Genomic DNA, 12,753 nt, shown 5'->3' on the forward strand with positions numbered 1-12,753 from the left:
AGTCAAATTCATCTTCTTGGCATATCCACATAATGCTCTTTTTAGCATTCAGAGGGCAAATAGGGAAGGAAAGGGCATTGAGAAAGGAGACAGCCAAGGGGGAGGTGGAAGCGAAGGAAGGAAAGACAGAAGGAAGAAAAGGATAGGGGAAGGGGGCTGGAAGGAGGAGAGGACAAGGCATGCCTCCTGAGAGGGTGTCCCAGGATGAATCTGAAGACACCCTCTCCTTCAGATGAAGGCAGTCGCAACCTGGGTACACAGCTTCATGGCAGAGCATGGACTAGACACCCCCAAACACACACACACACACACACACACACACACACACACACACACACACACCCCTCTAGCTGTGCAGGGAGCTCTTCTGCAGGTACCATTCTGTGCAGTTGCCCATGTCGTGCTTCCTGATGCTCTTAGAAAGCAGATTGGTCTTCCTGGTGCTAATTCCCCTTCTCCCAGATAGTGAGTCAATATTACCTTCCTATGAACCTACCATTTCTGGAATTCCTACTTCTCCCTCCCTCTCCGCATGTCTAGACCTTACTGTCTTGGTCCCCATGGCATGCGTTCCTCCCTCTCTAAGCACTGGCAGCTCACCATCAAATGCTAAGGCAAAGTGTCCCTTCTCTCTGAACTCTGTCAAAACAAACTTTCATGTGGGCAAATTGAGTATGTTTCAGTTAATACTGGTGGCAGTGAGGAGGTAAGGTAGGGCATACAGAATATTTCATTTTATAATACTGCTATGGATCAGTTAAAATTAAATTGGTGGCTTTTTCTCCTTATTTTAAACTCATGTGGCCTCCCAAATTTGTATAATTGGATTATAATTAAGTAAAAACACTAAAGAAACTTCCTTATGTAGGGATAAATTGGAAATCACTACCACTCTTCTAAGTCTGTATCATGGAGCTACAATTACATGATTGTTTATAAAATTCTAAAAGTACCAAAAGAAATTTTAAAAGGAAGAATGAGTTCACTTATTGTAGGGAAACTACAGTGATGCATATACAGTTCTTCACACTTCCCTCCTGAATCTTAAGGATTGACTTCTCAGAGAGGACAGACAGGATCTGTTAGGGGAGGAATCCAGTTCTGTGATGTCCGACTCACTCTGAGTTTCCTAAGTCTCAGGGGAACATCTTTTACTATCAGAATATAAACAACTAATAACCCAAAAGATTTTCCTCTGACAGTCCCTGGAGCTTAAAAATCTTGTCAGAGATACATTTCTGGTACATCAGGAAGTCCGCTCTCATGGTGTGACCCGTTCTCATACAGGCATTTTCCAGGAAAAATTGTTTTGTAGATGCCTTGACTATACCAGAATACATTAGCATTTGTATCTTTATCTATATGTTTAATTGCCTCCAACTGCAGAAGTTGGAAAAGGACTATGAAATTATTCAGTCGATATGTCTTCATTTCTACTTGAGTTTCTTAAGGGGATGCATTAAAAATACAGTAAAGTTGTAGTAAGATAAAGTCAACCAATAGACTTTATCTTACTACAGACCACATTTACCAAATGTTATTTTCCTTTTTCTTTTATTCGGGTGCACAGTAAATGTGTATGGGTTTTCTGGAGGATAATATTAAATATTGCAGCATCCACAACAAGGAAGACACAATACATCTTCCATTTTCAGAGACAGGAAAGAGTCACCTCCTGGTCATACAGAAGAATCTTGACATTGATGCAAAGAAAAAGAAACAAAGATCAAAGGGGAAAATAATTAAGACAGGAATCTAAGCTGTAGGCTTTTGGGAGGTAGGATAGGTAGAATATAGATCTTAATGACAGGACTCGAAATAAGAATTCAGGGAATCTGAGAAGTTATGATCATTTATACAATAGGGACAATGACCTGACAGAGGGAACAAAGGTGGTGTGGGACTCAACAGAAGAAAATCTTTAAACCAGAAGAGGTTGCTTTAGAAGAGCTATTGAGGAAGAAGTCAGGACTAAAAAACTTAACTCTAGCTGCATGTGATTATCAAAGGGATTACCTGTCCCTATGGGGACGTTATCATGACTTTAAAACTGAAGTCACTTCTGTGTATACCCATCACTCAGTTAACCACGCAAAGAATCTTTGTGTATAGTTTACCTAGAATGATGTTTGCTTTACTCAATGTCATTTTCTCCAAAGTCTTACCTAAGAACTTGATTTCTCTATTATCCCATCAGAAATACTAGACCTGGGGAGATTGAACGACCAACTTTATTCCTGACTTGAGTCTAGCATTTTATGATTGCTTAAAACAGAAAAGTGACTCCGGCTTCAGCCATGGTGGTATAACCAGTATCACATTTACCCTCCTGCTTCAAACAACTATAAAAATGAACAAAATATATGCGGCAACTGTTTTTGGTCATTGATCCTTAGGCATCCCAGAACTGTGACCCCTATAAAAGGAAACACCTCAGGTGAGTTTTCTGTTGCTGCAAAACAAATGACCATAAACCAAGGGACTTAAAACAATACCCAGAGCTCACAGTTCTGTAGGTCAGAAGTCTGGCATGTCTCAGAATATAACAAGACTGAAGTCATGGTCAGTGAGGCTAAGTTCTTGTCTACAGGCTCTGGGGGAAAATCTGTTTTCAGGGTCATTCTTACTGTTGGCAGAATTCCGTCCTTGCTGTTGTAAGAAAGGTTCCAGTTACCTCGCTGGCTATCAACCAGGGACTGGTCTCAGCTCCTAGAAACCATCTGTAGTCTTTGCCACATGTTCCCCTCCATCTTCAAGTCAGCAAACACCCATCACATCCTTCTTGTGCTTTAAACCTCTGATTTCCCTTTCTGCTACCACAGAGACAATCCTCTGTTTTTCTAGGGCTCCTGTGATGAGGCAGGTCACCTGGAATAACCTCCTCATCTTGCGGTCAAGTGCGCCATGTAACACAACCTAATCACGGGAGTAAAATCCATCGTATCCACAGTCCTGGGGATTTTGCAGGGTGTATACACGCGGTGGGGGATGGGACATTGTGGGCGGTAACTTAGAATTCTGCCTCCCACCCACCCTCTGCTGCCATGCTCCATTTGCCACTGACCCTGAATACACACACACACAGACACACAAACACACATACACACACAGCTTGGACCACTTCTCTTTCCACACAGAGTGAATGAGCAGGTGCATGAAGCTCTGCCATTTTGGAGTGTTTCCTCCACCGCTGTCTTTCAAGGCTCCCCTGGAGAAGGTGTGTACTCATGTACCTAGATGATGTGTCTGTGACCAAACTCAGGTGTCTTCTCTGATTTTAAATCCCTTATTTTATAAATGAAAAGACTGAGGTCACAGTTCAAGGTCACACCAGAGGGGCACTGGCAGAGCTGAGAAGAGAGCTAGAATCTCAAGTTCATCAGTCTGGTGATCTTTGCCTTCTACTGGCTGTGTTTGCTTGATAATGCTAAATATGAGAGAAAAAACTCTCCCCCGACCAGCTTACATTATGGTTGACCACCAGTTATTGGCCTTTTGACCAGGAGGGATGGTGGGGACAGATCCTGAGGAGAGGCCATGTCACCTTGAGAGGGAGCCTTTGTCCCCTTCTTTAAGCAAGGGCTAGTGTTTGCTTCTCCTTTAAACAGGAGGAGCGAGGGGAGAGTGGACCACTTTTGCAGTTCAGAGGGTTTAGGGGCACTTGAAGATTCCAGACTTTGGGGCCATCAACCCTGTGACAGCCCATTCTTTCCCAACCAGGGCTCTGTCCTTGCCACAAAATGTAACTCAAAGTGGGGTCCGGCTGCTTGCTGCTCAAAAGCCAATAAAGAGGCAAGGTTGGTGGAAAGGAAAGTTTGCTTTATTTTGGATGCCTGGATGCTGGCAACCAGGGGGCCAGAGGGGAGGGCAGGGCAGACTCCTGTCCAAAGGCCGACTCCCCCCCACTGACAATCAGGGAGCAAGAGCTTTTATAGACGGAGGGAGGGGGCTACATGCAGGAACAGCACCATCAGCACCGACAGTCATCTTGAAATGGGTCACGCAGTGGTCTGATCAGCGTCATCTTGATTAAGTACAGTTCCAGGGTCGGTTTGTTCCCATTTCCTTGAGGCCAGTTCTCAGAATTGTGGCATTTATGTCATGGCTATAGTCTGGTCATCATGTAGCTAACTTCTTCCACCTGATGGGGGTTTCAGTATTTACCAGACAGCTCACAGGATATGGCTCAGAATATTATCTACAGCCTTTGAGGAGGAACTAAAGGTCCTTGACTCTGCTTAATGACTAAACTACTATTATTTAGTCTTGCTGGACTGTTTTCCTTTGTTTCTGCATTTTCTCACTTCTCTGATTAAACTTATTCTTTGGCTGAAGTTTTTTTCATAGACAAAAGGCAGGCGGAGGACATGGGGGGCAAGGACCACGGGAGGGCCCTGCTCCGTTTCAAAAAGACCTGCCTTTGTTGGGAATTTAACCTTCTTTAGAGCTTGGCTACTCTTACAATTAAGTCCTTCGTCTGGTTCTCAGTGTTTTTTTTTGTCCTTTTGCTGTGGACAAGAGTTCCTTTATATGCAACCAAAGAGGCATTCTGGTCTTCACACAACTTTAAATTACTGATCAGTACATTCAGCCTTGTGCTAACCTTTTTGAAAATGTCAATTATACTTAGCAATAGCCACTTGGTTCCATTGTCCTTAGAGTTACTATTCCCCGCATATTTCTCAAACGCTGATATACTATGTCAGCTAATACCTTTCCTTCCAACAGTATGCCACCAGCAAAAGTTTTAACAATCACAGGGACACCTTTTGCCCAGAGACATCTGTGCCCCAGCTACCACTGGTGGGGTCCTTCTTGCCATCCAGGGGTGGGTGATCCAGCTCCCAAATCTCTTAGCATTTGCTGTTATGTTATGGACCTTGCCTGGCACAAACTGTCACAGGTTGGGTTCCCTGGGAAGCAGACTGAATGAGATTACCATGAAGGGCATTTATTGGTGGAGGGCGGGGTACTCATGAGATCCATACCTAAGGAAGGGAGGAAAGAAAGAAGTTTAGGAAGGAGGGAATATTTGAGTTGTGATGCAATTCCAGCAGTCTCAGCTGATTTCAGGGGAGTTTTGCAGTTGGGATGGCCCTTTAGAGTTGTCCAGAGTTGGGAGTAGGGGAATGGGCCTTTCTGGGGAATCTCCATTTCTACCCTTTGACCAATCTTTGAGTGCAGGCATACTCCGAAAGGGGGCTTATTCTTGGGAGAGGCAGCTTTAGTCAGCTGAGGCTGACAGCGTGGGCTACCATCAGGCAGCGATTCCAGCAGCTTAGAGAATGGAACTTTATACCTGGAGGAGGATCTGGGCAGCATGTCAGGACATCTAATAAGTTCCTATTTTAATGAAGATAATTCAGTGGAAAAATTATGTCCCCGTCAACTCTAGCTTTTATGCGGCTGTCACCAAGATACCACTGTATACTTGGAGATAATAACTGCTAATTTCAGATTCAGCACAACAGAGGAAATTAACGGATTCAATGCTGCTTGTCTTTTATAAGCACATCTATTCTAAACAGCCAATATTATGATTACACGGAGGAAAGACAATCTAGCAACACAGAAGCATTTATTTAGAAATAGTTCAGAAATCATCATATTGAGGCTCCTTGGTGGGGCTAATAGCGGACTCCGGGAGGGCTCACGCCAATGAGTACTTCCCAGAACTTCTGCTGCCAGTGTCCTTGTCCCCTCTGTGAGCCATAGCCACCACCCCCGCCTCTGCAGGAGACCCTCCAACAGATACGTGAACTGAGGTTCTAAGATGTTAAGGAACTTGATCATAGTCACATATAGAAACCTGAAGAGCTGAATAGAATTGTAGACTGTACCAACTGACCAAGAAACCCATCCTCAAATTCAAAGATTTCTGTATACTTCATAGAAGAAGGGATATTTTCTCAAGAATGCAATTGCTGGGACATATGAGCCCCAGGATGCAGAAGACATTGTGCTAAGTAGTGCAGAAATATAAAGACGATAATGAAAGCATCTTCGTCTTCAGGAAGTGTATTATCATGCAGAGAATGAATGTCCGCTCGACATGATGTCATCAATATAGTGACCTAGCATGAGGTTCTTCGGAATTTCCAGACAATGAATATTCCTTCATGCTACATTATGACAGAAAGCAGAAGATAATAAAGTCCTGGCAAAACTGTGTATACTGCTGTCCATTTAAGTGCATGAGGACTGCTTCTGATGTTCATCTCTGATGAAGATCGAAGAATACATGTTCTGGGATCAATAATATCACAGTAAAAGTCAGTGGCTAAGGACTGGCTCATGTTTGGAAACTAAGTGAATTCTTATTTTCCCTTGTAGTAACTTACATCAGTCTTGAGTGCTGGCTTCTGATCTTTTTAAGTTATAGAAGTCAAGAACTGTTCTTATTGTCTGAATATTTATTTTGTCCCTTGGCACACCATGATATATTAACCGTCACTACAGATCTTTCTTGATTGCTTTTCTAGTCTTGCTGCCTATTACGATAATTATTTCTACCTGCATCTAAGAGTTCAGTGCCACCATGTGACTACTTTTATTCTAGAACCCTGCCATTCCATTGCCAAAAGGAGTCCAGCTCCATGATTGCACTCCCAGTTCCATCAACCTTGAACTGCAAGAGACAGCTACCTTTGAATTCTTTATCACTTAGGTGAAAGGAGATCCTCTGGACTAATAAAGACTCTCCTTGACCAAACTTTAAAAAAGAAAAAAAAAAAGAAATCATCATATCTATTTATGACGCCAATAAGACAAAAGCAGCTGCTAATAACAGCCAACATAGGAAGATAAATGCCTATAAAGACAAATTACCAAGTTTTTTTTTTTTTTTAAAAACCCTTGCACAGATCTCCCAGTAGAAATTTCTCAACCTCAGTGACTTTCCCTCATAGATTTCTGAGTCTTCCCTGCCACTTCCCTGGAGTTTTAAGTGGCCCTCACCCAACCGCACGTGCAACCTGGTTCAGTTTTTGTGCAACTGCAGAGGTCAGACCATTTCACTTCCATTCCTTGTGAATTCTCCGTAGATCAGCTTTCTCCTGCAGCCAGCTTTTGTTGGCTGATTCCAACAGCTGCTGCTAGGAAGCCACCGACAATGAATCTGAGTTGTTCAACGACAGTCAATTGCTGTTCATCCCTGTGGCTACCCATGATGGAAATGTCCGGGATTGCTAGCTCAGATTTGTTTACAAGAAGTCTAAGTGTTTCAGATGAACACAATTATTTTAATGCACCTGTAGGTGACATTTGCTTCTCTTTCTTTTTCCTCCTGCTGATCCATTGTTAGAGCACTGAGTCTGTTTTGACCAGAGCTAAAAAAAAATTGTTTTTTCTTTGTTTTTTGAATCAGAAGTGTTTACTGCAGAAATCTGGCTAAGGCTCCAGTTGAGTGGCTCCGGCTGAGGTTGGCTTGAGGCCCTCTGCCTGGGTCAGGCAGGTGAAAAAGGGAAGGGGAGAAGAAATACCTCTGGGCAGAGGCCTCAGAGCTACAGGTGATGTTGCGGACCAGGCTGCAGGTGAAGCCGGGGCCATGGGCTCCCATTCATGGACTTCACTCCACCTTCCTCCGTTACAAGCAGTACCTCTTAAGCCATCAATTCCCAAAGAGAAACACCAAGGAATCATCTAGTAACAAATGTGTCTCCTGCCTGAAGACCACAGTGGGGTCAGCCAGGAGCCCACCCTTGCCTTTCGTGCTGTGGGCTCGTCCCTGCCCTTCAGTCACAGAGACATCATTCACCCTCAGACCTGCCACCACCTGGACCCCCTCAGCCTTCAGAGCCCCAGCCTGCTCCACAAACCCTGGCAGGTGGGTCTAGGAAGAGCTGAGGGTAAAGGCCTCAGGATTCCAGACAGCACCCCTTCCTTGGTCTCGGATTCTGCTAGATTCACCTTGTTTCAGGCTCACCTTCAAACACCACCACCGATGGGATGGCATCTCCCACCTTGATGGGGCCAAGGAATGTGGATGTGGGAATGCTTCTGAAACCACTGGTCCCCAAATGTCCACTCTCCTCTGCATCCAGGCACCTCCTGCTTTGCCCAGGACATGCAGACCCGCCAGCCAGGCAAGCACCCTCCAGCCACACAACCACCCGCCGGTTTCCTCTTCTGCTGTTTTGTTTGTTTTTTAATCAGGAAAAGATTGTGGTGAAAGAGATAAGGCAGTTGGGGGTTTGTGGATGTAGGAAACGGGTGTTTCAGTTCTCTGATAGATAAGATCATATCTGCATGTAGAACCAGTACCGACAGTCACATAAGGACCCTCAGCCCCAAACAAACATACCACCTTGTACTTATTTTATTATTTTGTTTCTTACACAGGTGCATGCTTTTGCCAGTTCTCTAATGCTTGATTAGTTAGTAGCCAGGATCTCCATTAGGCATTTTCCAAAATTAAGGAGTACTCCCTTCTGTCAAATCAAGCCTAAGTTTTAGACCTTTTAAATAAAAAAAAGAAGCAGAGCATTCATAAAATCATGAGAATTACAAACGTCTCTTCCCCTTTGTTTTCTGCACGAAACAGTAATACACAACATTCAGATATTACTCGGCTGGTTTCAGTTCTCTCTTTTTTCAGTGGACTGTCTTTCCCATACGACTATGCAGACTGGACTCCTCATGTTTAGGGATGAACACAGCGGATTTTGCCCATCACGAGGCATCTGCCTCCAGGAGGAGAGGTTAATGGCCCCTCTTATTACAGGAGCCACTAGATGGGTGGTGAGAAGCAAGCATGCCTCTGTTAGTTCATCAGAGGTGGGTTTAAGAGAATCTCTCTGTTCTTTAGTAGCAAAAATAAACAGCATCATAGAAACTCTGCAAGCATCAAATTCTCTTGCAATAACACACAGTCACTGTAAGTTAAATATGCATGGTTTTATCATGGTAAAAATATAAATTTCTGAGAAAGGTGGGCACAGATCTTAGTGTCACTTAATTGAAAACAATAGTTAATGGTCCCAAATTTCTCTGTTCATTTTTTAGCTCAGATGAGAGCAAAATATTCCTGTATTTGTGGTAGGTGTTATGAGGATGTTAGGCGTATGCTATGGCATTTTATTAAGTATATACTGAAACAGAAACTATCAAAATCAAGTGGGAAATATTGTGATTTATTTGACAAAAGTCACGTTCAGCTTCAGAGGTCTTGATTATATATGTCTAAATCTAAAATCTCAGTAGGGCTTTGCTCAAACAAAATTGCATATTTTCTGTAAAGAATCCATGTTTATTTATGTATTGGCATGCTGAAACCAAGAAAATAATTATCTTAAGAAAAGAAGGATTTGAGCTTTATACTTAAGGACCACTTAGTTTGAATATGGGTTTTTTTTGGCAGTCTCAAATAGTGGTATTATTGAATGTTGCAAAGCAGTAATTAGAATCTTCTTCTGCTCCTGAATTGGGCAGGGATTACAGCTGAAATAGCACACGGTTGGAAGGAAAGCCATGGAATTCATTATGGCAGAGTTATAAGAAGGTCTCATGATAGGAGTGCAACTCTCTGACATCTCCCAGGAGTGAGAGAAGTTTCAGTAGCCTTCACCATGAGAGAGATAGGAGGCGGGGTATGAGACAGCTTGCAGGAATCAGCTTTTTTTATTTTTTTTTGGAGACTTCTGTGCCCAAAAAGAGAGAGACTATCCCAAGATGGACGCTGATATCTATCAAAAACAACCTGATATTTATGAAGGTGCAAATATGCTAAGATTAGTTGTCCTAGAATCTTGCAGTACCAGATGTGGCTTCATTATAAGATATACCTGATGATGATATTGTGGTGAAGGAGGCCCCCAGCCTTCACCTGCCTCTCCTCCATGCACTACACTTGCTGGGAATCAGGAGCTGAAGATGACCATTGATTGGGGTTGTTTGGCAGAAGGAGAGACTGACTCTTGTTTTCAGTGGGTTGGTTCTTGAGGGGGTTAATTTGCACTGGGGAGACATAACAAGAGTCAGCTGAACTTGTGGTTGGATCATGTGACGGAATGCCCATGGACATGTACTGAACTGAAGCTCTGAGCCCAGAGCACCCCCTGATGTGAACAGGCTGCTGTCCTCACCAGATTTTATATTCTTAAACATGGAAGGACAGAAATGCATGCTCACTGTCTGTAACCAACCTACTTTTCTTTTTTAAAATTTTGTTGAAGTATAGTTGATTTACAATGTTGTGTTAATTTCTTCTGTACAGCAAAGTGAAAAAAAGTATTCTTTTTCATTATGGTTTGTCACAGGATATTGAATATAGTTCCCTGTGCTATACAGTAGGACCTTGTTGTTTATCCATTCTATATATAATAGTTTGCCTCTGTTAATTCCAAACTCAGCCACAAGTCTGTTCTCTATGTCTGTGAGTCTGTTTTTGTTTCATAGGTATGTTGATTTGTATCATATTTTAGATCCCACATATAAGTCACATTTGATATTATATCATATGGTATTTGTCTTTGTCTGACTTACTTTGCTAGTATGAGAATCTCTAGGTTCATCCATGTTGCTGAAAATGACATTATTTCATTCTTTTTGATGGCTAAGTAATATTCCATTGTATATATATACCAAAACTTCTTTATCCATTCATCTGTCTATGGACATTTAGGTTGTTTCCATGTCTTGGCTATTGTAAATAGTGCTGCTATGAACATAGGGGTGTATGTATCTTTTTGAATTATAGTGTTGTCTGGTTATATGCCCAGGAGTGGGATTGCTGGATCATATGGCAACTCTATTTTTAGGTTTTTGAGGAAACTCCATACTGTTTTCCATAGTGGCTGCACCAATTTACATTCCCACCAACAGTGTAAGAGGGTTCTCTTTTCTCCCAACCTACTTTCCTTACAGCACTTCTACCAAATGCTAGTTATGGAATCCACTAGCGCTACTGGGTTCCATCCCTGGTCAGGGAACTAGATCCCACATGCTGCAACTAAGACCTGGTGCAGCCAAAAACAAAAAAAAAACAAAAACAAAACCTGACACACCCACACATATAACACACTGTTTAAGTTAAAGTGTTTGAAAACATTTACAGACACTGATACAAGACAAGAAAACTTCCACGATCAGTTATATATAAGGAGGTGTCTGCTTTCCTTCTTTCTCCTCCCAACCTCAACTCCAGAGGGATTGGCTTAAAGAAAGTTTTGCAGACCTGAAAGTCACTCTTTTTTTTTTTCAATAAAACAAAAATTCAAACTCATTTATTCCTAAATAATATTTCTTTCATAGGGACATCTAAAGGAGTATATTTTGGAAACAAAGGTTTTTTTCACACACACACTTCAAACCTATCAAAAACTCAGAACATTCTAAGGGCTGAGCACTGTGCAGATTTTTTTTTTTTTAATAAATTTTATTTATTTATTTATTTATTTTTGGCTGTGTTGGGTCTTCGTTTCTGTGCGAGGGCTTTCTCTAGTTGTGGCAATTGGGGGCCACTCTTCATCGCGGTGCGCGGGCCTCTCACTATCGCGGCCTCTCTTGTTGCGGAGCACAGGCTCCAGACGCGCAGGCTCAGTAGTTGTGGCTCACGGGCCTAGTTGTTCCGCGGCACGTGGGATCTTCCCAGACCAGGGCTCGAACCCGTGTCCCCTGCATTGGCAGGCGGATTCTCAACCACTGCGCCACCAGGGAAGCCCCAGATTTTTAAAATATATGCTCAGCACTCCCTAATTTCCAGATCACCAAAGTTCACCTGACAGATCATTCTAAGCACAAAAGTGTTTCCTTTCTCCCCAGTTTGCCTCTTTGTTTTCTTCCAAATATGCCCAGTTGTTTGAAGAAGAGGACTTTCCCACATGTAGAGTAGTTCTTTGGTCAAAGCTATATGCTGTCTGCTGAAAATTCCCATAGAAGTTCTTCAAGTCCATTTATAAGAAATCAAACTAGCAGCCTCATGGCAGCCTGTACAGATCCTGGAACCAGCTATGACACCTTCCCAGAATAGTTGTTTGGCAATTACAGAATACATGGCAACTAAAAATTGGACCTATAAGTTGGCTAATCAGTTTCTCATTTATCTTTCTTTTGCAAGTCACTCTTAATTGATGAGACTTTTGGCATTTGGCACTCCCTTAAATTTTCAACTGAAGTGAGTGTCTCCCTTGGTTTTACCCTAGTCCAGGCTCTGCACATACAACCAAAATAACCCTCTAGCTTTCGCACCTAAGTTTCAGTTGGCTTTTTGCTCATCTCAGCTTGTCATTATCTTTCAGTAGCACATCAGCACATCAATGGCTCTTAGCAAAAGCCCTCCAGTACTACTTCCCCCATATGTTTCAAATGCTTGGCACACTATACCTGCTAATGGATTCTCTCCCATTAGTACATTGTCCCAATTCAGCACCAGTGAAAGTGTTAACAATTGGACCACTACCCTGTACTGCAGGATGCCTGGCTCTGTTTACCTCAGTACCAGCTTGGCAGTGAGGATTCCTCTCCCAAACTCCATGGGGCTTTCTCAGATTATTTCCAATACCAGCTGTCACAGGTAGGGTTTGCTGGGAACAGATGCTGGCATAGGATTGGGGAAAAAAGAAGGTATTTATTAAGGATTAGCAGTAATGAAAGGAAAGGGGGAGGAGCAGAGTTGGGCAGCATGGGAAGCTGAACTGTGATGGGGGCTTCCCAAAGCCTCGGAGGCCCATGGGGAGTCGAGAGTGAGCGTTACTCCCAAGAATTGTCTCCTGTCTGGCTCAGGGTGCTGGGACCTTTTATTCCCATCTTGCTCAG

The 12,753-nt window shown here is 42.9% G+C and overlaps 1 pseudogene; it reads right to left on the minus strand.

Annotated features, from left to right (window-relative positions):
- Positions 1-7,372: 7,372 nt before the first annotated feature.
- On the minus strand, positions 7,373-12,472 carry LOC133096689 (peroxiredoxin-5, mitochondrial-like; annotated as a pseudogene).
- Between the last annotated feature and the right edge of the window lie 281 nt (positions 12,473-12,753).

Source organism: Eubalaena glacialis, chromosome 8 (assembly GCF_028564815.1).
Source record: "Eubalaena glacialis isolate mEubGla1 chromosome 8, mEubGla1.1.hap2.+ XY, whole genome shotgun sequence".
NCBI classification, from domain to species: Eukaryota; Metazoa; Chordata; class Mammalia; order Artiodactyla; family Balaenidae; genus Eubalaena; species Eubalaena glacialis.